This window comes from Lynx canadensis, chromosome B1 (assembly GCF_007474595.2).
Source record: "Lynx canadensis isolate LIC74 chromosome B1, mLynCan4.pri.v2, whole genome shotgun sequence".
Lineage (NCBI taxonomy): Eukaryota > Metazoa > Chordata > Mammalia > Carnivora > Felidae > Lynx > Lynx canadensis.
The window spans coordinates 87753849-87778345 of NC_044306.2; the positions used below are offsets into that span (position 1 = coordinate 87753849).

General features: G+C 37.6%; 1 long non-coding RNA gene across 1 annotated transcript; it reads right to left on the reverse strand.

Moving 5' to 3' along the window:
- Window positions 1-4730: 4730 nt before the first annotated feature.
- LOC115511537 lies at window positions 4731-23296 on the reverse strand. The gene is made up of 3 exons (XR_003968093.1): window positions 23234-23296; window positions 15494-15497; window positions 4731-4741 (listed from the first exon to the last, which is right to left on the reverse strand). It is a non-coding gene; the product is annotated as an uncharacterized LOC115511537 (long non-coding RNA).
- Window positions 23297-24497: the final 1201 nt, after the last annotated feature.

Genomic DNA, 24497 nt, shown 5'->3' on the forward strand with positions numbered 1-24497 from the left:
CCACACTTGCTTCATTTATCCATGAAATTAAAAAAAATTAAGTTTATTTTTGAGAAAGAGACAGAGAGAGTGAGCAGGTGAGGAGCAGAGAGAGAGGGAGAGAGAGAATCCCAAGTAGGCTCCGCGCTGTCAGCACTGAGTCCGATGTGGGGTTCAAACTCACAAACCACCAGATCATGACCTGAGCTGAAATCAAGGGTTGGATGCTTAACCAACTGAGCCACCCGGGCACCCCTATCCATAAAATATTTTATATGCACCCACACTGCATCATGCACTGTGCAAGGAGTTGGGTATACAAATATTAAAAACAAAAGATGCAGTTCTTGCCCTCCAGGAGCTTGGAGTCTGAAGCAGGAGGATCTACAGTGAGGAGAATAAAACTTGAGCTCTAGGGCCACTCACTTGTCTAGACCCTGTTCAGGGATCCAGAAGGGGCTCTAGGAATGGGTTCATATGGTGGCACATTTTAAACTATTTTGTAAAGGCAAGTCAGTTTGTCGTCAGTTGATTAAGAACACTTGACTTCCCACCCTGACTCCTTCTCCATGAAACTTTCCCTCCTCTTGAGTGGTTGAGTGGCTGTGGGTGTTTTTGCATTTGGTTAAGGGGAAGCTGAGTGGGGGATACAATTAGTTTGGGTTTATTGGGATATAGATATTTGGTATGCAGATAATTGCACGAGTGGTTAAATTATAGCTAGCAAGAACATCTGTTGAGAAAGCACTGGTGATGCCCTGGAGACTACTCTGGTCCCAGCCTGTCTCTTGCCCTCAGAAGGGAAGAACATTCGCTAATTCCTTTTATTATTGGAAGGCTATAGCTAATTTTCTCTTCACTTGTCAAGTCCTCCCTTGAAAGGCTACATCAATCTCAAAGTCACTTTCCCAAGATGCCTTGTAGCAAATACTCACTCTTATTCCTGTCTCCCAAATCTTGGTGCTAAACTAACTAAACTAACTTTGTTCAGTGGTAGGTGCAGGCACCCAAGCCAGACCCACCCATCATCTGCTGGCTTGCCTTCTCTCTCCCCTACCCCACTGCCTCCACTGTCCTTGAGGCTGGGGACTACTTCAGTAAAAACAATTTGTCCTTTTTTATTTTCTAGTTCATCTCCTGGATCGAATATTTTAAACACACATGCCAACTGGGTTTGTCTTTAGAGGTCATGTGTGATGGAATGGTTTGAATTTTAAAGTGGTTCAAGCCTAGCAACTCAGGTGTAATGATATTAATGACAGTTTAAAAGAGAAAGCCAAACAATAAGTAAATGAAAAAAACAAAAAGAAATGTTATTCAAAACAGTTGATAAAACCTGTATAGATTTCATGTGAACTGCATTTTGTAAAAATGTTTTGTGATGTTTCTGTTATATCTTTTATCATCTCTAGATTTAATTTTTAAAGAGCTAAGCATATTCAGATATATTGGAATACTGAAAAAATTTCAGCATCATATTAAAAAAATCATACCCAAAGCAATAATTGATGTAGGAGAAGAGATATGTTTTTGGTAGAGATAATGAATAGGGTCTTAGACTTTTGATAACCCAATTAATGAAGAGGAATGAATGAAACATATAGGGAAAAACCTTGAATTTCTTGATAGTTTGCCATAAATATTGACATGGATGAAGATAAAACTTATGCCCTATGACACTGAAGACATTAGTAACAAACTCGTTAAGGAAGAGTATTTAATATTAGTCACTGAATAGGCAAACTTTAGAAGAACTTAATTTGCAAAGTGATTTCTCCCAGTTTGATAATAGTACTAAAAATGTACAATACTGAGAATGAATTGCGAAGCTGAAACTTGTCTAAATTATATTATTGGTTTAAAAAATACTCTAAAAAATTTTAATTGTGCTAAAAACATACAAAATTTGCCATCTAAACCATTTCTACGGGTGCGGTTCAGTAGTGTTAAGTAGATTCACATTGTTGTACAACAGATCTGTATTACTGTTTAAGCAGGAAAGAAAATAGAGAAAATGCTGATTTAAGAATATATGTTGCAAAATTATCATATGGAAAGCAATCAAGAGTGTGAAGCCAAAAACAAACAAACAAAAAATAGAGTCTTATAGAATGACTAGAAGTGTGATTATTATTATCATGGATTTCATGATATTTGTGATAGGACAGTTTATCAGCTCTGAGTACAAGCCTAACGGAATGCCTCCTGCATGACTCTAGACTGAGTTGCTCAACCTCTTTGAAACTGTACTGGCTCTCCTGTAATGGCAAAGAGAGCAATGGCAAATTCTGAGGATTGTACAGTCCTCTTCGTAATCAATCAGAATCCTCATCATATAGAACACACTCTGCTTTTTGTTTTTGAGCTTCTGAAAAGTCTTGCTAAATTCGTTTCTTGCTTCACTGGGGTCTCCCTTGTCCCATGAGCAAAATAACTTTAAAATTTTTTTCACCTTTAGTTTGTTCTTCAGAAGCTTTTAAATTTGCAATGCATTGTAATTCTTTGCTCTTTAAAAAGAAATACTCGGGGCGCCTGGGTGGCGCAGTCGGTTAAGCGTCCGACTTCAGCCAGGTCACGATCTCGCGGTCCGTGAGTTCGAGCCCCGCGTCAGGCTCTGGGCTGATGGCTCGGAGCCTGGAGCCTGTTTCCGATTCTGTGTCTCCCTCTCTCTGCCTCTCCCCCGTTCATGCTCTGTCTCTCTCTCTGTCCCAAAAATAAATAAGTGTTGAAAAAAAATTAAAAAAAAAAAATAAAAAATAAAAAGAAATACTCATTTTGCACCTTACTTTGTTTTCATAATTTTGTGCTCTTTTCTGAGCCCCTTTCCCTCTGCTTAAGGTCCAGGAGATTCTGGGTCTCATTTAATCATTTGCACTGACATATAGATGGTATTATATTTTTTTAAACTCACTTTTCCCTTTTGTTTCTCTTCGTATCTTTAAAAAAAAACAATTTTTGTTTCTTTTTTCTCCCCTCTTTGGAACAATTGAGAAGTTTCAGAAGTATTACAGATAGGCATGTAGTATTAAGAATGCTAAAAAGAATAGATTCATAGAGCATTTTGTAAGTAAACCATAAATGAACTTTTTCCAAGTCCTATGTACAGATACTCATTTATCACTGTGGGGTTACGTCATTAAAAAAAATGTTCGTTTTTAAAAAAAAAAATTTTTACATTTGTTTATTTTTTGAGAGACATAGAGACACAGAGCACAAGTTGGGGAGGGACAGAGAGAGAAGGAGACACAGAATGCGAAGCAGGCTCCAGGCTCTGAGCTGTCAGCACGGAGCCCGACGTGAGGCTTGAATTCACAAACCGTGAGATCATGACCCGAGCTGAAGTCAGACACCCAACCAACTGAGCCACCCAGATGCCCCTAAAAAATGTTTTTTAATGTTAATTTATTTTTGAGAGGGGAGTGGGGAGAGGGAGGGGCAGAGAGAGACAGGGGCACCGTGGATCTGAAGAGGGCTCTGTGCTGACAGCAGAGAGCCCGATGTGGGGCTCAAACTCACAAACTATGAGATCATGACCTGAACCAAAATGAGACCCTTAACTGACTGAGCCACCCAGATGCCTCATTGTGAGGTTATGTGTTAATAAAACCATCATAAATGCCATTTACGGCACCTAACCTACTGAATATCAAAGCTTAGCCTAGCCTACCGGAAACGTGTTCAGAACACTTAGGCTAGCCTACAGTTCTGCAGAATCTTCCAGCGCAAAGCCTATTTCATAATCAAACATCGAACATTCATTGAGAACTGTACAGAGAGTGAAAATAAATGGTTGTGGTGGGTACAGAATGTTTGTAACTGTATCAGTTGTTTACCCTCCTGAAAGTGTGTCTGACTAGAAGCAGTGGCTCATTGCTGCTGCCCAGCAACAGGAGAGAGCATTATACCACATATTGCCAGACTGGGAAAAGATCATAATTCAAATTTCATAGTAAAGTTTCTACTGAGTGTGTATGGCTTTTGCAACATGGTAAAGTTGAATAATTGCAGGGGTGCCTGGGTATCTTAGTCTGATAAGTGTCTGACTTGGGCTTATGTCTTGATCTCATGGTAGTGGGTTCGAGCCTCACATCAGACTGTCAGAGAAGAGACTGGAGCCTGCTTCAGATTCTGTGTCTCCCTCTCTCTCTGCCCCTCCCCCGTTCATGCTCTGTCTCTCTCTGTCCCAAAAATAAATAAACGTTGAAAAAAAAAATTTTCAAAAATAAATAAACATTAAAAAAATTAAGAAAAATTGTAAGTTGAACCATTGTAATGCGGGGACCATTTGTAATTAATTTCAGAGTTAATTCTACAACCTAGTTTGTTGTTTCTTATTCTAATATTACTTCCAGCATTTCTAGCTCCCTCTCCTCTAAAATATTACAAATGTATGCAAGCTTCTTTCTACAGTGCTTAGTACTTACCCAAGCTCAAACTATTAAGACTTTATTAAAAATCCTTAGTTCATTTACATAAAATATACATTATCACAGAAAAACTCACCTTCACTGTTAATAATTTCCTCACGACAATTAGATTCTAAAGAGAGCATGGAAGGCAAAAATCACATATAATCAACAGTAGTAAATTACCCTTGAAAGTTCTTTTTTTTTCCCTTGACCTGTAGACCATAGCCTTTATTTTATTTTATTTATTTTTTATTTTTTTGTCTGGAGGATGATTTATTTATTTTATTAATATGAAATTTATTGTCAAATTGGTTTCCATACAACACCCAGTGCTCATCCCAACAGGTGCCCTCCTCAATACCCATCACCCACCCTCCCCTCCCTTCCACCCCCCATCAACCCTCAGATTGTTCTCAGTTTTTTTTTTTTAATTTTTTTTTCAACGTTTTTTATTTATTTTTGGGACAGAGAGAGACAGAGCATGAACGGGGGAGGGGCAGAAAGAGAGGGAGACACAGAATCGGAAACAGGCTCCAGGCTCCAAGCCATCAGCCCAGAGCCCGACGCAGGGCTCGAACTCACGGACCGCGAGATCGTGACCTGGCTGAAGTTGGACGCTTAACCGGCTGCGCCACCCAGGCGCCCCTGTTCTCAGTTTTTAAGAGTCTCTTATGGTTTGGCTCCCTCCCTCTCTAACTTTTTTTTTTTCTTCCCTTCCCCCATGTTCTTTTGTTAAGTTTCTCAGGATCCACATAAGAGTGAAACCATATGGTATCTGTCTTTCTCTGTATGGCTTATTTCACTTCGCATAACACTCTCCAGTTCCATCCATGTTGCTACAAAAGGCCATATTTCATTCTTTCTCATTGCCACGTAGTATTCCATTGTGTATATAAACCACTATTTCTTTATCCATTCATTAGTTGATGGGCATTTAGGCTCTTTCCATAATTTGGCTATTGTTGAGAGTGCTGCTATAAACATTGGGGTACAAGTGGCCCTACGCATCAGCACTCCTGTATCCCTTGGGTAAATTCCTAGCAGTGCTATTGCTGGGTCATAGGGTAAGTCTATTTTTAATTTTTTGAGGAACCTCCACACTATTTTCCAGAGTGGCTGCACCAGTTTGCATTCCCACCAACAGTGCAAGAGGGTTCCCGTTTCTCCACATCCTCACCAGCATCTATAGTCTCCTGATTTGTTCATTTTGGCCACTCTGACTGGCATGAGGTGGTATCTCAGTGTGGTTTTGATTTGTATTTCCCTCATGAGGAGTGACATTGAGCATCTTTTCATGTGCCTGTTGGCCATCCGGATGTCTTCTTTAGAGAAGTGTCTATTCATGTTTTCTGCCCATTTCTTCAGTGGATTATTTGTTTCTCAGGTGTGGAGTTTGGTGAGTTCTTTATAGATTTTGGATACTAGCCCTTTATCCAATATGTCATTTGCAAATATCTTTTCCCATTCCGTTGGTTGCCTTTTAGTTTTGCTGATTGTTTACTTTGCAATGCAGAAGCTTTTTATCTTGTTGATGTCCCAATAGTTCATTTTTGCTTTTAATTCCCTTGCCTTTGGAGATGTGTCAAATAAGAAATTGCTGCAGCTGAGGTCAGACAGGTTTTTTTCCTGCTTTCTCCTCTAGGGTTTTGATGGTTTTCTGTCTCACATTCAGGTCCTTCAAAATGCTAAAATGTCAATACTACCCAAAGCTATCTACACATTCAATGCAATCCCAATCAAAATTGCACCAGCATTCTTCTCGAAGCTAGAACAAGCAATCCTCAAATTTGTATGGAACCATAAAAGGCCCCGAATAGCCAAAGGAATTTTGAAGAAGAAGACCAAAGCAGGAGGCATCACAATCCCAGACTTTAGCCTCTACTACAAAGCTGTAATCATCAAGACAGCATGGTATTGGCACAAAAACAGACACATAGACCAATGGAATAGAATAGAAACCCCAGAACTAGACCCACAAACGTATGGCCAACTCATCTTTGACAAAGCAGGAAAGAATATCCAATGGAAAAAAGACAGTCTCTTTAACAAATGGTATTGGGAGAACTGGACAGAAACATGCAGAAGAATGAAACTAGACCACTTTCTTACACCATTCACAAAAAAAATAAACTCAAAATGAAAGTTCTTTAAAGAGCCCATAGGCAAGTGAGTTGCTCACCTCAGGAGAGACAAGAAAACTGAGGCTGAGGTGAGAGGACACTCAGGTTTCTCACTTGTTGCCCATTCTGGGGCAAATGCCTACTGAGAAGAATGGTGGGGATGTTCGCTATTAGATGGGCACTATTAAATTAGACAGCCAGCTATGATTGGTTTGTATTCATATTATTAATCTCTCTCTCTCTCTCTCTCTCTCTCTCTCTCTCTCTCTCCAGTAAGTCTCTCCTGGATCAGACCACATTAAGGATAAAATTGGCATATGTTCCCAATTGAATCCTTAGGATTTTATGCAGCATCTAATTTGACAAGAACAGAAGTCCGCGTGGAAGAGCAATTTGGCCAGGTCAACACTGGTTGAATAGCAATTACTTCTCCCAAATCCAAACAAAGCCCTGTTTTTTCCTTCCCGGTCATTTGGACAACTGTGGTCTTATAAATTGGTCTATGGTTCTTGGCATAACTGAATGTCGGCTCTAGCTGTTTGCCATGTGAGCTTAGACATAGCTCCATTAATACAAAACTCAAAATCATCAATATGTGTTAAAGATGCATTTGGGGGTGTGTGACAGCTATGAAAATTGCCTTTGTGAAGAGCTAGAAGTAATCATTGTATGATAATTAAGCACTTAAAAATATCCATTGTGTAATACAGGAAGATCTCAGCATTTGCCATTTTTTTTCCTATAATGGCTGATTTGCTACATTTATTCTTTATTTGTCTTTCCTGTGAATATATTTATTGCTAATGTTTTTTAGTATTATTGTTAGCTTCATTGCATAATTAGTGGTATTCAGCTGCTGCTTTTTAGCCTGAAAGAACTGTAATTAGTTTTCATTCACTGGTGGCATTTATGCAGCAATGGGGTCATTGCCAAAGGTATAAGGACTATAATTCTATTGCCAGACTTTAAATTTGTATAAACTTAAAAATCTATTTTGTTCATTTTAAGTAGTTAAAAAGGGTATGAGTTACAAATGATAGAATTGGAAGAATTCTTGGAAGAAAAGGATATTATAGGCTTCAAATGAGTAATATGTGTGTGTGTATGAGGTATGAGGTTATCAAGTTGTTCTCTGTCTCAAGTGGAAAATTCTATTCTCACTATTTAGTTGGTTAGTTCTAAATAAGCCAAATCATGGTTAAGAGATCTTTTCTTTTTTGTACTTTCTCTGACAATTGTGCCATGTAAAGCAAAATATTATCAGTAGGTAAAAACGTGGGCTTGTACAATCAAGCTGCCCTGGATTCAAACGTCACTTGATTTATTAAGCAGCCCTTGTGAATTAATTACAAAAATTAAATACAATAACATTTGTCAAGCACTAAGACAGTGCTCGTAAATATCAGTATGATCATTTCTTTATATTTATGCTGTCAATTCTAAGTTTTTTTAAGTTTATTTTTATTTATTTTGAGAGAGAGAAAGAGAAAGAGAGAGAAGGGCAGAGAGGGAGAGAGAGGTAGAATCCCAAGCAGGCTCTGCGCTATCAATGAAGAGCCTGATGTAGGGCTTGAGCCTACAAAGAGTGAGATCATGACCTGAGCCAAAGTCAAGAGTCAGACACTTAACCGACTGAGCCACCCAGGCACCCCTAAATTCTCTAATAAGTTTTTAAAGAATGGTCACAAGTGGCTATCCCAGGGGCTTGGTATCAAAAAGCCTTCTGAGGGTCCACATGTTCTGGAATTATAAAGTGGGAAGACAATTTTTGAGTATCACCGAGAGAATGTGCCTTAAAGAGTATCTAATTAATATCAACTAAACTAATAGAAATCCAAAGCAGTAGGGATGTTAAACTTCTGCCCCAGGCCTGCGTGCTGGGTTTTAGTCCATTCCCTTGTTGTTGCTACAAGAATTTTTGGCAGTGTGTGCATGCTATGTGGTGTGTGTGTGTGTGTGGTGTGGGTAAGTGTATGCATGTGTGTGGGGGAGCTGCGTGTACTGGTGGTAGGGAGGAGCTGACTTTAAGGTAAGTTGAGCAGTCCTGAACTCATTGTGGACATCTCAAGAATTACTTTATCTTTGGTGGATGAGGGCTCTGCATGTCCTGTACAGTAAATCAAGTGGCTCGGATAAATGAGATTCCTTGCCTCTCTCATTTTCATCATGCATTTCTGGATTTGGATTTGGATTGAGTTATGCAAATCAAAAGTGCTGACCATATTCACGTGATTCTATGTTAGCAGATCTTGGAGTCAAAATACCGTGCTCTGAAAATATTTGCTATGTGATATTTTTCTTTAATTTTAGCCTTCCGATTACATACATTTTAAATATGTTACCAGAATGGAAAGGTTCTCATTTTTCTTCCCAGATCTGGAAGCCAGAAGGAAGCTGTTAAAAAGCTGTGATTTTCTTTAATTAGGGAAGAGCTGCTAGGAGACCAATAGTAAAGTGACGGAGAGACAGGCTGGAGCATAATTCTGACTAATAATTTTCAATTAATTGATAATTGGCTTGAAAACTAGTGAACTAATTATTTATTCAAAAGATTCACCTTTTGTAAGATGAAATTTCAATAACAAAACATTGAAGGCCTTGCCAAAAGTCTTAAGGAAATCTCATGGGCTGAATACAGGCAGTCAGTGGGTTTCAAGTACCCACAATGTGAATCATCTCTTTCCTTTTTGCCATTTTCTTTCGATCGTCTTTTTCTCTTCTAAAATTTTTATTTTAATTCCAGTTAGTAAACATACAGAGTTATTTTAGGTTCAGGTGTACAGTATAGTGATTCAACACTTTCATACAACATCTGGGGCTCATCACAACAAGTGCACCCCTTAATCCCCATCACCTATTTCATCCATCTCCTACCTACCTTCCCTCTGGTAACCATCTGTTTGTTCTCTATAGTTAAGCATCTGTTTCTTGGTTTGCCTCTTTCCCTTTTATTCCCCTCTGCTCATTTGTTTTGTTCTTAAATTCCACATATGAGTGAAATCATATGGTCTTTATCTTCTCTGACCGACTAATTTTGCTTAGCATTATACTCTCTAGCTCCATCCATGTCATTGCAAATGGCCAGATTTTATTCTATTTTATGGTTGAATAGTATTCCATTGTGTGTGTGTATGTGTGTGTGTGTGTGTGTGTGTGTGTACATACATACATATACACCACCTCTTCTTAATCCATTCGTCAATCAATGGACACTTGGGCTATTTCCATATCTTGGTTATTTTAAATAATGCTGCTATAAACATAGGGATGCATGTATCCCTTTATATTAGTGTTTTTGTATTTGAGTAAATACCCAACAGTGTGATTTCTAAACCATAGAGTAGTTCTATTTTTAACTTTATAAGGAAACTTTATACTGTTTTCCACTGTGGCTGTACGCTTTGCATTTCCACCAACATTGGAAGAGGATTCCTTTTTCTCCACATCCTTGCCATCGTTTGTTGTTTCTTATGATTTTGATTTTAGTCATTTTGATAGGAGTCAAGTGATATCTCACGGTAGTTTTGATTTGCATTTCCCTGATAGTGAGTGATGAATGAACATCTTTTCATGTGTCTGTTTGTCATCTGTATGTCTTCTTTGGTAAAATGCTCATGTCTTCTGCCCACTTTTAAATTGGATTATTTACTTTTGAGGTGTTGAATTGTATCAGTTCTGTGTATATATTTTGGACACTCTTTATTAAATGTCATTTGCAAATATCTTCTTCCATTCTATACATTGTCCCAATAGTTTATTTTTGATTTTGTTTCTCTTGCCTCAGGAGACATATCTAGCATAGTTGCTATGGGCAATGTCAAAGAGGTTATTGCCTGTGTTCTCTTCTAGGATTTTCCTAGTTTCAGGTCTCACATTTAGGTCCTTAAACCATTTCGAGTTTATTTTTGTGAATGGTGTTAGGAAGTGGTCCAGCTTCATACCTTTTCATGTTGGTGTCCAGTTTTACTGACACCATTTGTTGAACAGACTTTTTCCCATTAGATATTCTTTTCTGCAGGAATAAACCCACTTGATTGTATTTAGTGATTTTTTTAAAAATGTATTATTGGATTTGCTTTGCTTTAATTTTGTTGAAGACTTTTGCATTTATGTTTATCAAAGATATTGGCCCATAGTTCTCTTTTTTAGTGGTGTCTTGTCTTTATCCAGTTTTGGTATCAAGATAATGGTAGTTTCAGAATGTATTTCGAAGTTTTCCTTCCTTTTCCTTCCTTTTTTTTTTTTTTTTTTTTTTAGAAAAATAGGTATTAACTTTTCTTTAAGTGTTTGGTAGGATTCACCTATGAAGTCATTTGGTTCTGGACTTTGTTGGGAATTTTTGATTACTGATTCAATTTCTTTGCTGGTTATTGGTCTGTGCAAATTTTCTATTTCTTCTTGTTTCAGTTTTGGTAGTTCATATTCCTAGGAATTTATCCACTTCTTCTAGGTTGTTCAATTTGTTGGCACGTAGTTTTTCATAATAGTATTTTATAATTGCTTATATTTCTGTGGTGTTGGCTATTTATCCTCTCTCACTTGTGATTTTATTTATTTCAGTATTTTCTTATTTTTCCTTGGTAAGTATGGCTAGAGGATTATTAATAATAATGATCTTTTTTTCAAAGAACCAGCTCCTGGTTTCTTCAATCTGTTTTTTTTAATTGGGAGCAGGGTGGTGGTGTTAGCAAAATTTGTGTTGGGCCACTAGTCCTAGGCTGGGTCCCCCAAAGCTCTGTGGTGGCTGGGAGCTGGACGCCAGGGCAGCTGGGGGCATGAGGCTGGGTGTAGCAATTGCTGGGTGTGGCTGGGCCCCCGGTGTGTGACAGTGGCTGGAGGTGTGCAGCTGGGTGCTGCGTGGAGGCTGGGCACTGCACACAATGGCAGCTGTGCATCCGCTGGCTGGGTGGGGTGTGTGTGCAGCTTTAACAAAATTTGCCCTGAGCCCTGGGCCCAGCTACAAGTGTCTGTGCAGCTCTGTCTCCCACCCGTGGCTCTCTGTCTATGCTGGGGGTGGGGGGAGGAAAATGGCACCTGCCAGCTCCCTCATTTTACAGAGAAGTCCCCAACATGCTCCAAAACCAGTATGAACAGATCTGTTTCCCGTTTGCCTCCAGTGTTGTGTAAACTGCTGTTTTTTACATTGCCTCTTCACACAGTCTGCTGTCTTTGTAAAGGTAGCAACCCAGCTATCACTTGCCCTCCCAGCTCACCCAGTGCTGAGTCATCTGGCTTTTAAAGCTCCAGGTTCCACATTCCACTGGTTTTGCAAACTCACAGAATTCAGCCCCTGTAGTTTTTAAAGCCAAACATTTTGGGGATCAGTCTTCCCTATGTGAGCTCCCTGGTATGAAAGCCCATTTCTCTCTGTGTGTGCAGCTCCCTCCCTCCTGTGGGCAGCCTCCCTCTGCCTTTCTGATCTTCCCAACCTTTCAGATGCAGGTTCTTTTCTATATTTAGTTGTGGAGTTTGTTCTGCCAGTATTTGGATCACTTTCTGGTTTATTGACTTGGTTGTGGATGGCATGGCATCTACTTGTAAATGTGGTGCAGGGGTGAGCTCAGAGTTCTCACCCATCTCCCTAAGCTCCTCTCAGTAGGTGGTCTATATAGTCTTAACATGTAGTTTTGTGTGCAGAACACCAGGAATGATAAAAGGCAGACTTTGGGGTTCCAAGCACCAAACCTGACATAAGAATACCTGAATCCTTAGTCTTAGCACTTAGTATTATCACTTAATGTTTGTGTTCTCTTGGGCAAACCCAGACTTTTCCATCTGTAAAATGAGATAATACATGTGCTGGCAACTCTATTGAATTGTTGTAGAGAATGGCAAAGTAGGGGTGCCTGGGTCACTCAGTCAGTTAAGCCTTTGACTTGATTTCAGCTCAGGTTTTGATCACAGGGTTGTGAGTACAAATGCCACATTGGGCTCCATGCTGGGTATGGGGCTTACGTTAAAAAAAAAAAAAAAAGACAAAGTAAACCACTATTTCAAGACCATTTTGAAATACTGTTAGAGACAGGAAAAACAGAAGGCATTGTAGTCGAGCAGGTTTAAGTGTGGGAATGCCAATAGTAAAACACAATAGAGAGTGACACAAGTTCAATGAGATAAGTAGTTATTCTAGGCCAGCAGTTCAGTCCTGACTGTATACCCCCTGGGGTTCTTTTAAAATATACCAATACCTGCTGCCCACCTCCAAGGTTTCTACTTTAAATGTTCTGGACTGAGCCGAGCTATAGAATTCCCCCCCCCCACCCCCCGCCACCCCCCACCAAATTCCCAAGGTGGTTCTAAAGAGCAGTCAAGGATAAAAGCACTGCTGGTAGGGCTTCTTGAACAAAATTTGCAATGTTTGCAAAATGGACACATCGGCATTTTTCGTCTGAAAAATTAAAATCCTCCTGTTGCAAACAGGTTCTAATATAAATGGAATTCATGAAGACACAGTGTTGACAAAAAGAGGGGATCTCTAATCAGAAATACTGTCATAAAGATAGAAGATATCTTTCACAGCTAGAAGTTCCAAACTGAAATGAAGCAAACGTACTTATTTAACTTTTACAATAATTTTTCACATTAATGAGCCTTGGAAGCCAGGTTCATGGAGTTCCAATTACTGAAAGGGCTTTGAAAGTATGATATCATACATCAGGAGAAAATATAAGAACTCTGTTAAAGAGAGGGCCAAGGTAATAAAATTATCATAAACAACTTGCTTCAGTTATGCTGCAGAACATCTAGTGATTAAAAACTTCTATCCCTATAGCTTCACGGTTTAAATTCAGTCCACTTATAGTTTTGCCCTGTTGCTAATTGTATTATTTGAAAATTCAATGATATGTAAAATATAAAGGCAGCAATTTAAATATATATCTGCTCTACGATGTCTCAATTTGCTGCTTAATTTGAATAATTTGGGAACTGTTAGAAAGTTGCTAGGAAGAATCAGTTTAAAAACATTTGGGACTATTTTCCCTCAAATATAATGATGCTTAAAATAGAAAAGTGCTTGAAATTATAAAGTTTTATGTTCTAGCCTCCCATAGACTTTCAGATAAAACTTTCTCGTGAATGGCCATGACCCTATTAACTAAGCAGAAGAATTCTCTGGATAGAATCGCAGATTATCTTGCCCAGTTTACAGCAGAAGAAACCGAGGCCAGGAAACACTAAGTGACATTCCCAAAGTCACACAGCTCATTAGTGGCAGAACTTGGACAGAACTCTTAGCTCTTAGTCCTCCTTGTCTCGTTCTGGAGAAGCCTGATAAATATTGATTAGATATTGTCTGCTGTGGACCATGGACGTGGCAACGTGTGTGGCTGGTTTTAATCTCGTAAATGTGCCTCCAAACCTTGGGGAATCCCTTGCTGATGTGTCTAATCTTTGGGCAGCTAATTTGCTGGAAATCTCCTTGTTGTTGTGGTCTTTTGGATAGTCTTAAACCTTCCTTAAGTTTTAGGGTTTAAATATTTGAGTGTGTTTAAGAGTCCAGCAGCATTCACAGCAGACACAATATCAGCTACCAGGAACCTAATCAACCAGCTGCCAAAAGGGGCTATGGTGAACTGCTATTCCAATGGAAGTTCTAAGCATCATTAAGAGGCTGCTTCCTATAGAATTTGATTCACTGCGCATTTGATATCACCGATGGTCTGATAATTTTAATATCCATATAAACCAGAATAAAAGTCATCCTGTCAGGATCTACATACTTTCAGATCTATTATCCTGTTGTTCTGTCTCCTGCTCCTACTTGGCCTCCCAAGTTCGCTACTCCCAAAGGAGGCCACGTGGCACTAGCGCTGCCATAGCTATAACGACACCCAAGTCGTTAAATTTATAGAGTGGGTTACAGTAGTAGACAAAGGTAGAAAAATAATAATCAACCACGAAGCACATGTTTTACAATTCTACATGTCCTTATTTTAAAATTGCTAATGGCTACTTGGAATATTTTATGTCTCACAAATATGTGGGAAGGGAAATAAGAAAAAAAATATGAGAATAATTGGAGGGACAGTGTTTGAAACCTAAAGTACCTAAGGATAAGATGTTGTTATTTTTATTTATTTTTTTTATTTTTTTTAACATTTATTTATTTTTGAGACACAGAGAGACAGAAAATGAACAGGGGAGGGGCAGAGAGAGAGGGAGACACAGAATCTGAAACAGGCTCCAGGCTCTGAGCTGTCAGCACAGAGCCCGACGCGGGGCTCCAACTCACGGACCGTGAGATCATGACCTGAGCCGAAGTCGGACGCTTAACCAACCAAGCCACCCAGGCGCCCCGATGTTGTTATTTTTAAAATTAAACAAATCTTATTAGTAAGTAATGAATTTGTAAGTGCTTTGATTTACAGATATATAATGAAAGGTAACAAGGGTATAATGTAAAAATCAAAGGTTTATTTCAAATTATACCTCTCTCATTTGTGGCTTCAAAGGTCATCCATTCTTCTGTTTTCTAGTATGTTTCAGACAAGTTTTTCCCTTCTTTTAAAATGCCTTATTTCTAAAGGTTTTCTGAGAGGGAGATTCCCTAGTCCTTTAGGCACTTATTCAAACCAAAAGAGCTTAAAAATGTGCTCAAGGAATAAGGGAGTTGGAATTCAAACACAGGGCTTCTATTTTCAGAAACTGGCCTTTTAACCACCCAAGGCTTCTGCAGAATGAGCATCATTCTCTTCTTAGGAGCTTCAGATAAAGGATGGTTGACAAACAATGGGCTCTTGCAGGCTCTGCCTGAGGCTTATGTCTTGACAAAAGAACTAGCTGCACTAGGTTTTAATGTTCCTATGTTGCATCTTTTTCTCTATGGCAGAATTGTGCCAGCTTTGAATAAATTCTTTTGGTTTAGGGATTGCCTCCGACTGAGGTTAGGATGTGGGATGGGGGCATGGCCGTGGAGGATTATTAGTAATTTTCTATAAATTGTATTGATCATTCTAATTGTCTTCCAGACCAGTCTCCAAAGACTTGTCTCAGACCCCAGGGAGAGGAGACTATTTACAGAAAGTGAGTTGAACAGAAGAGATCTATCCATATGAAACCAGCATCCATGGTCACATGGCATTTTGCCTAGTAACAGAGTTCAACCAGCAACACCACTGAGTTGGAGAGCAGCTATGCCCTCAGGACAGAATGTATCACTGCAGGGCAGACTTCCTGGGCTCATTTGAGCTGACAGGGCCACCAAGAGAAGCAATAGCTTTCACTGGAATACAGTAGTATACACAAAGAACTACCTGCTGAAACAACACAGGAAATGGAGGATAGAAGTTCGAAAAGACGGTGGTCATAATCCTGTAGTTAAATCAAGTGAAAGAACCTGGAAACCTTTTTCAGCTAGTGGAAGAGGTTTTACAACTCCAATTCCCAGATCTTTTGCTCTTTCTCTAAGAAGATTTTTTTGTGTGTGTGATTTTTATTGGGTCAGTTTGCTGTCCTGGTTGATGTGGTCTGGAGAAATACAGCTTCTGTGTTTATTTGTATACTAAAGGTAGTTCATTGTGGTTATGTGCTAGAGCCCCTCCCTAAGGAATGTGGTGAAAACCTCAAGATAAGGGAAGGCAACCTGTCTATGCATGCATACATGACATTCCTCAGGACCCTGTAACATAGACCACCCAATCAGACTGTATGTTATCATATACGGGAGACAAAGGAGCAAAAATTATACAAAAGGCAACCCCCCACTGCGCTTGGGGCTCAACCTTTTGGTTCTTAGCTCACTGAGCCCGTGCTGGCACAAATAAAGCTGCTTCCTAGAAAGAAAAGCCTCGGTGTCCCGACTCTCTGTGTGACTCACGGCTACAGTTAGTTGAAGAGTTATTAACTGTTAGAAAAATTTGAATTCCATTACTAATTTTGGCCTCTTAACTTTAATATCTTCTTGCGGCAAGGTTCAGAAGTTACTGAAAAATAAAGTTGAATGATAGAAATTAACAAAGCTGGACAATGGAGATCAATGAAAACTCTATTTCAGATAATCTGGGTTAATACTTGCCTGTAGGCTGCACCTTGAAGTTTGACCACAATGTCCTTAAGTAAATAGTTGTGAGACAGTTTGCAGAGTTTATATTTAGATATTATTTGATACTGAAGGATATTCTAATCTTTTGAAAATTAACAACATTTTATTTTGTTTTTGAATAGGAATGCAGCTTTCATAATCAGAAGAACTTCATAGCACACACTCAATTCAGAATGCCATGAACACAAATTTTCTTAATTTTTTACTTCCTTGAACAAAGATCATGACTCCTTTATAACATTATAGATCTTCAAAAAATGTTGTGGCCTCTTTTTTAATATATGTTATTAGTTTCCCTTTCAAATAACATTCTGAAAATGTGTTAACTTGTGAATAGAATACAAGGGCCATTTTAATGTCATCAGACCCTTTATCCCAGTGGACCCCAAAGCAGTTTATGGAGGAGGAGGGGCTATGATTTGCCCTCATAGCAAAGAGAATCATGCAATTGATCACTGAATGTATTGGTTGCCTAGGTTCTGGCTGCTGGTCTCCACTTTTATTTCTTCCTTCAGCAAGTGACATAGTACTATATTAAAATTTTGAAACTTTGTGCTTCCCTCCCCATACATTTTGAATCCAGTAGATTGGAAGATTGTGAACAAGAAGCTGACCACTTGTGGACACACAGGATGATATCACTGAATAATTTTAAAAAATGCTTCTGAATGACTCCTTCCCCCACCCTCATGATTCATTGTTTAAAGATTAAAATTTTACAAATGAATTTAAAAGCTTTGTGAGGCTATTATGGCCAATACCAAAGAGCTGTACCATCTGCTCAACTCTGTACAATTTCAGAAAAATTTATATGACATGTTGTAAGAATGCCCTGCTGGTGGAATCCATGACAAAGCCTTCCACTGATGCTCTCAACTAAACCAAATTTAGTGTGTTTTATGGGCCAGAAAATTATTCTATTCAGGGAAACTGGTTTTGTAAGTACTTTAGAAATTAGAGGAACAATTCCCCATACAAATGTTGTTCACAATGGAAACGTACTCAGTAAAACCTAAGATCAGTTCATTGTAGGAAACCTACAGGATGAGCTTCTACAGTCACTTGCTATTCAGCCCAGAAGTGTTGGATTAGGAGTCTACTTGAAACCAGAGTCAAGATTATGGAATGGAAACTTCTGTAGAAAAGGAAGGACATCTTGAGCGAGTAAGACATTCAAAAAACTTCAGAATAAAGTCTGAAAAATTAAACAGTGGTATACGTCATCTGCCGTTTGGTGATCTGGGTTATTCACGTGTTCGTGTTCAGAGGTCCGAGGCTTGATGCCTCTGTTTAGTGCATAGCATAGAAACATATTAATTGATGAATGGAATAAGAGAAATACACAGTAATATTCATTGAGTATTTCCCACACAGCTTGCCTTGCTTTCATTTTTCTTTTTTCTTCCCTTTTTTTTTGATTTTACTAAATATCTTTTCCAGTGTCTTTAAAAAAATTTTTATTCAATTATAGTTGACGCACAACGTTACATTAGTTTCACATGCACAACATAGTGATTTGTCAAGTTTATGTGTTACACTATGCTCACTGCAAGTGTAGCTACTGTCACCATTCAACACTATTATAATACCATTGACTATATTCCCTGTGCTATACCTTTCATCCCCATGATTTATTCATTCCAAAGCTGGAAGCCTATTATCTCCCATTACCCTTCACTTGTTTTACCCATCGCCCCACCTTCTTCCCCTCTAGTAACCATCAGTTTGTTCTCTGTATTTATGGGTCTGTTTCTGCTTTTTGTTTGTTCATGTTTGTTTTTTTGGATTCCACATGCAAGTGAAATCATATGGTATTTGTCTTTCTGGGGCTTATTTCACTTAGCATAAATCCCTCTAGCTTCATCCATGTTGCTGCAAATGGCAAAATCTTATAATTTTTATGGCTGAGCAATATTCCATTACATATATGAGTGTGTGTATATGTGTATGTATATATGTGTACATATATGTACATACACACATACCATCTTATAATTTCTTTTTTTAATTTTTTTAATGTTTATTCATTATTTGAGAGAGAGAGAATGGGGGCATGGAAGAGAGAGAGGAAGACCCAGAATCTGAAGCAGGCTCCGGGTTCCAAGCTGTCAGCACTGAGCCCAACACAGGGCTTGAACCCATGAACCACGAGATCATGACCTGAGCCGAAGTTGGACACTTAACCAACTGAGCCACCTAGATGCCCCACAATTTGTTCTTTATCCATTCATCTGTCACTGGAAAGTTGGGTTGCTTTCTTATCTTGGCTATTGTAAATACCACTTCAATAAACATAGGGGTACATATATCTTTTCAAATTAATGTTTTTGTTTTCTTTGGGTAAATACTTAGTAGTGGAATTATCGGATCTTGTGGTACCTGTATTTTTAATTATTTGAGAAACCTCCATACTGTTTTCCTCAATAGCTGCCCAAATTTATATTCCCACCAACAGTGCACGAGTGTTACTTTTCCTCCATATATACCACATTATTTCTTGTTGTTTTGATTCTGGCCACTCTGACTTGTGTGAGGTGATATCTCATTGTGGTTTTGATTTGCATTCTCTGCTGATTACTGATGTTGAGCATCTTTTCACATGCCTGTTGGCCATCTGAATGTCTTTGGAAAAATATTCATGTCCTCTGCCCATTTTATATTCAGATTATTTGCTTTCTTGATGCTGAGTTGTGTAAATTCTTTATATATTTTGGATATTAACCCTTTATTGGATATATCACTTGCAAGTATCTTCTTTTTTTAAAAAAATATTTATTTCTTTACTTTGAGAGAAAGAGAGTAAGTGAGAGAGGGGCAGAGAGAGGGAAAGAAAGAATCCCAAGCAGGTTCTGTGCTGTCAGTGTTGAGCTCAATGTGGGGCTTAATCTCACAAACTGTGAAATCATGATGTGAGCAGAAATCAAGAGTTGGACGCTTGACAGATTGAGCTATCCAGGTGCCCTGCAAATATCTTCTATTCAGTAAGGTTGCCGTTTTGTTTTGCTAATGATTTTTTCCTCCATGTAAAAGCTTTTTATTTTGATGTCGTCCCAATAATTTAGTTTTGCTTTTGTTTCCCTTGTCTCAGTATACATACCTAGAAAACTGTTGCTAAAGCTAATGTCAAAGGGATAGTTGCTTATATTTTCTTCTAGGAGTTTTATGATTTCAGGATTCAATTTAGGTCTCCAATCTATTTTGAGTTCATTTTTTTTTTGCATGTGGTTTAAGAATGAAGTCCAGTTTCATTCTTTTGCATGTAGCTATCCAGTATTCCTAACACCATTTATTGAAGAGGCTGTCTTTTCCCTGTTGTATCTTTTTGCCTCTTTTGTCAAAGATTAATTGACCTTAGAAGCATGGATTTATTTCTGGGTGCTCTATCCTTTTCCACTAACCTATGTGTTTGTTTTTGTGCCAGGACCATACTGTTTGATTACTACAGCTTTGTACTATATCTTGAAATCTGGGATTATAATATCTCCAGCTTTGTTCTTCTTTCTCAAAATTGCTTTGGGTATTCAGGTCTTTTGTGGTTCTATGTAAATTTTAGTATTATTTGTTCTAGTTCTGTGAAAAATACTTTTGGTATTTTGATAGGGATTGCAGTGAATCTATATATTGCTTTGGGTAGAATGGACATTTAAAAAATATTAATTCTTCCAATCCCTGAGCATGGAATATCATTCTGTTTGTGTCATCTTCAATTTCTTCCATCAGTGCTTTATAGTTTTCAGGGTACAGGTCTTTCACCTCCTTGGTTAAGTTTATTTTTAGTTATTTTATTATTTTTGGTGCAATTTTAAATGGGATTGTTTTTTAATTTCTCTTTCTGCTACTTGGTTATCAGTATATAGAAATGCAAATGATTTATGGGTATTAGTTTTGTATCCAATGAGTTTACTGAATTTGTGTATCAGTTCTAAAAGTTTTTTGGTGGAATCTTTTGGGTTTTCTTTTTTTGAGAGAGAGAAAGCCCCAGGAGGGGAGGGGCAGAGGTAGAGGAAGAGAGAGAATCTTAAGCAGACTCCACATACAGTGCATAGCCCAACGTGGGGCTCAGTCTCACAACCGTGAGATCATGACCTGAACCAAAATCAAGATTCAGTTGCTGAACTGACTGAGCCACTCAGGTACCCCTGGGTTTTCTATATAGAGTAGCATGTCATTTGCAGATAGTGAAAGTTTTATTTCTTCATTATTGATTTGGATGTCTTTTATTCCTTTTGTTATCTGATTGCTGTGGCTAAGACTTCCAGTACTATGTTAAATAACAGTGGTGAGAGTAAACATCCCTGCTTGTTCCTGACCTTAGGGGGAAAGCTCTCATTTTTTCCCCATTGAGGATAATATTGGCTGTGGGATTTTCACATACAGCCTTAATTATGTTGATGTATGTTCCCGCTAAACGTATTTTGTTGAAGGTGTTTTTTTTTTTTTTAAGTTTATTTATTTACTTTGAGAGAGCAAGAGAGTAAGTTCAAGTGGAGGGAGGGGCAGAGAGAGAGGAGAGAGAGACCTAAGCAGGTTTTGGGCTATCTTCCCAGAAGCCAGCTCAGGGCTCAAGCTTATGATGAACAATGGGATGATTGTGACCTGACTTGATGCTTAACTGACTGAGCCACCCAAGCACCCCTGTTGAAGGTTTTTATCATAAATGCATGTTGTACTTTGTCAAATGCTTTTTCTGTGTCTATTGAAATGATCATATGGTTCTTATCATTTCTCTTATTGATGTATCATGTTGATAGATTTGCAAATATTGAATGACTGTTGCAACCCAGGAATAAATTCTACTTGATTGTGGTGAATTATTTTTTTAAATGTATTATTGGATTTAGTTTACTAATATTTTGTTGAAGACTTTTGCATCTATGTTTATCAAAAATATTGGCCAATAGTTTTCTTTTTTTCTTTTCTTTTCTCTTTTTTTTTCTTTTCTTTCTTTTTCTTCTTCTTCTTCTTCTTCTTCTTCTTCTTCTTCTTCTTCTTCTTCTTCTCCATTATTTTTGGTATCTTTGATTTTGCTGGCCTGATATGTTTAGAATCTTTTTTTCCTTTTCTGTTTTTTTTGGGAATAGTTTAAGAAAAAATAGGTATTAACTATTCTTTAAATGTTTGGTAGAATTTAGCTGTGAATTCACCTGGTCGTGGACTTTTGTTTGTTGGGGAATTTTTGATTACTGATTCAATTTTGCTCCTAGTAATTGGTCTGTTCAGATTTTCTATTTCTTCCTGATTTAGTTTTGAAAGATTGTCTTTGTAGGAATTTATCCATTTCTTCTAGGTTGTTCACCATGTTAGCATGTAGTTTAACATAGTAGTTTTTTTTTTTTTTATCATTCTTTGTATTTCTGTGGCATTTGTTATTTTCCCTTTTTCATTTCTGATTTTATTTATTTGAGTCTTCTCTTTTTTCTTGATGAGTCTGGCTAAAGATTTATTAATTTTATCTTTTCCAAGAATCAACTCTTGGGCTTATTGAGCTTTTCTATTTATTTTTAGTCACTTTTTCATTATTTTAACTGTAATCTTTATTATTTTTGTCCTTCTAATTTTTGGCTTTGTTCTTCTTTTTCTAGTTCCTTTAGGTTTAAGGTTAGATTATTTGTTTAAGTTTTCTTATTTCTTTCTACAAACTTCTATCTTCAAACTGCTTTTGCTGTATTCCAAAGATTTTGGATCATTGGGTTTCCATCTTCATTTTTCTCCATGTAATTTTTAGTTTTCTTTTTGATTTCTCTGTCAACACATCGGTTCTTCAGTAGCATGTTGGTTTATGTGTTTGTTTTTGTGTCCATTTTTTTTTTGTAATTGACTTCTAGTTTCATACCATTGTGGTAAGAAAAAATGCATGATATGATTTCAGTCTTCTTAAATTTATTGACACTTGTTTTATGGCCTAACTTCTATCCTAGAGAATGTTCCATGTGCACTTGAAAAGAACGTGTGTTCTGCTATTTTCGATTGGAATGTTCTATCTATATCTGTTTAGCCTGTCTTGTCTAAGGTTTTTTTCAAAGTCATTGTTTCTTTGTAGATTTTCTGTCAGGATGATCTATCCATTGATGTAAGTGGAGTTTTAAAATCCCCTATTATTATATTATGGTCAATTTATCCCTTTATATCTGTTAATATTTGGTTTATGTATTAAAGTGCTCCAATGTTGTATGCATAAATATTTAAACTTGTTTTATCCTTTTATTGGACCGATCCCTTTATTATTATGTAACACTCTACTTTGTCACTTGCTACGGCCTTTTTTTAAAAGTCTATTTTGTCCAATGTAAGTATTGCTACCGTGACTTTTTTTCCATTTCCATTTGTGTGGAATATCTTTTTCTATCCCTTTACTTTTAGTCTGTGTGTGTCTTTAGGCCTGAAATGAATCTTTTGTAGGCAGCATATAGATGGGTCCTGGTATTTTATCCATTAGGCACCTTCTGTCTTTTGATTGGAGCATTTAGTCCATTTACATTTGAAGAAATTATTGATAAATATATACTTATTGCCATTTTGTTAACTGTTTTCTGGTTATTTTTGTAGTTCCTTTCCTTTTTTTCCCCTCTTGCTTGCTTCCCCTGTGTTTGATGGCTTTATTTGGTATTATGCTTGAATTCCTTTCTCTTTAAATTTTGTGAATCTACCATAGATTTTTGGTTTGTGGCTACCATTGGGTTCACATATAACATCTTATGTGTATAGCAGTCTGTATTAAGTTGATGGTTGCTTAAGTTTGAACACATTCTAAAAGCACTAAATTTTTACTAATCTGCATTTTATATGTATGACATCATAATTTTACATCTTTTTTTAACGTTTATTTTTGAGAGCTAGAAAGACAGAGTGTGAGCAGGGGAGAGGCAGAGAGAGAGAGGGAGACACAGAATCTGAAGCAGGCTCCAGGCTCCAAGCTGTCAGCTCGAACTCATGATCCTTGAGATCACAACCTGAGATGAAGTCGGACGCTTAACCAACTGAGCCACCCAGGTGCCCCTACATCTTTTAATTTTTTGTACCCTTTAACTAGTTTTTATAGATATAAAGTGATTTTGTTTCATGTTTTAATCTCCATATACTTTATAAGTGATTAATCTGCTCACTTTACTATATGTTTGCTTTTACCTATAAAGTTCTCCTTTCATAATTTTCTTCTAATTATGGGCTGTTCTTTCCACTTAAACAATTCTCTCTAACATTTCCTGTAAGGCTGGTTTAATAGTGATGAACTCTTTCAACTTTTGTTTCTGGGAAACTCCTTATGTCTCCTTGAGGTCTGAAATGATAATTTTGCTGAGTAGAGTATTCTTGGTTGTGGGTTTTTCCTTTTAGTACTTTGAATATGTCATGCTACTCCCTTTGACCTGCAAAGTTTCTGCTGAAAAATCCACTGAGCGTTTTTGGGGTTGTATGTAACTATTTTCCTTGTACGTAACTGTTTTCTCTTGCTGCTTTTAAGATTCTCTCTTTATCATTAATTTTTGCCATTTTAATTATTATATGTCTTTGTGTGGACCTCACTGGTACGTCTCGTATGGAGCTTTCTGTTTCTGTGCTTTCTGGACCTGGATAGCTATTGCCTTCTCCAGAGTAAGGAAATTTTTACTATTATTTCTTCAAATAAGTTTTCTGCTCCCCTCTGTCTTCTCCTTCTAGGATCACTATAATGCAAATGTTATTACGTGTGATGATGTCACAGAAGCCCCTTGTCCTATTCTCATTTTTCATTATTCTTTTGTCTGCTTGCTATTTAGCTTGATTGCTTTCCATTACCCTGTCTTCCAGACTGCTGATCCATCCATCTGCATCCTTTAATCTGCTGTTGATCCTCTTTACTATGTTTTTAAATTTTAACTTACTGATTTTTATTTATTCATTTATTTTTTATTTTATTTTTGAGACAGAGAGAGAGAGAGAGAGAGAGAGAGCATGAGCATGGGAGGGGCA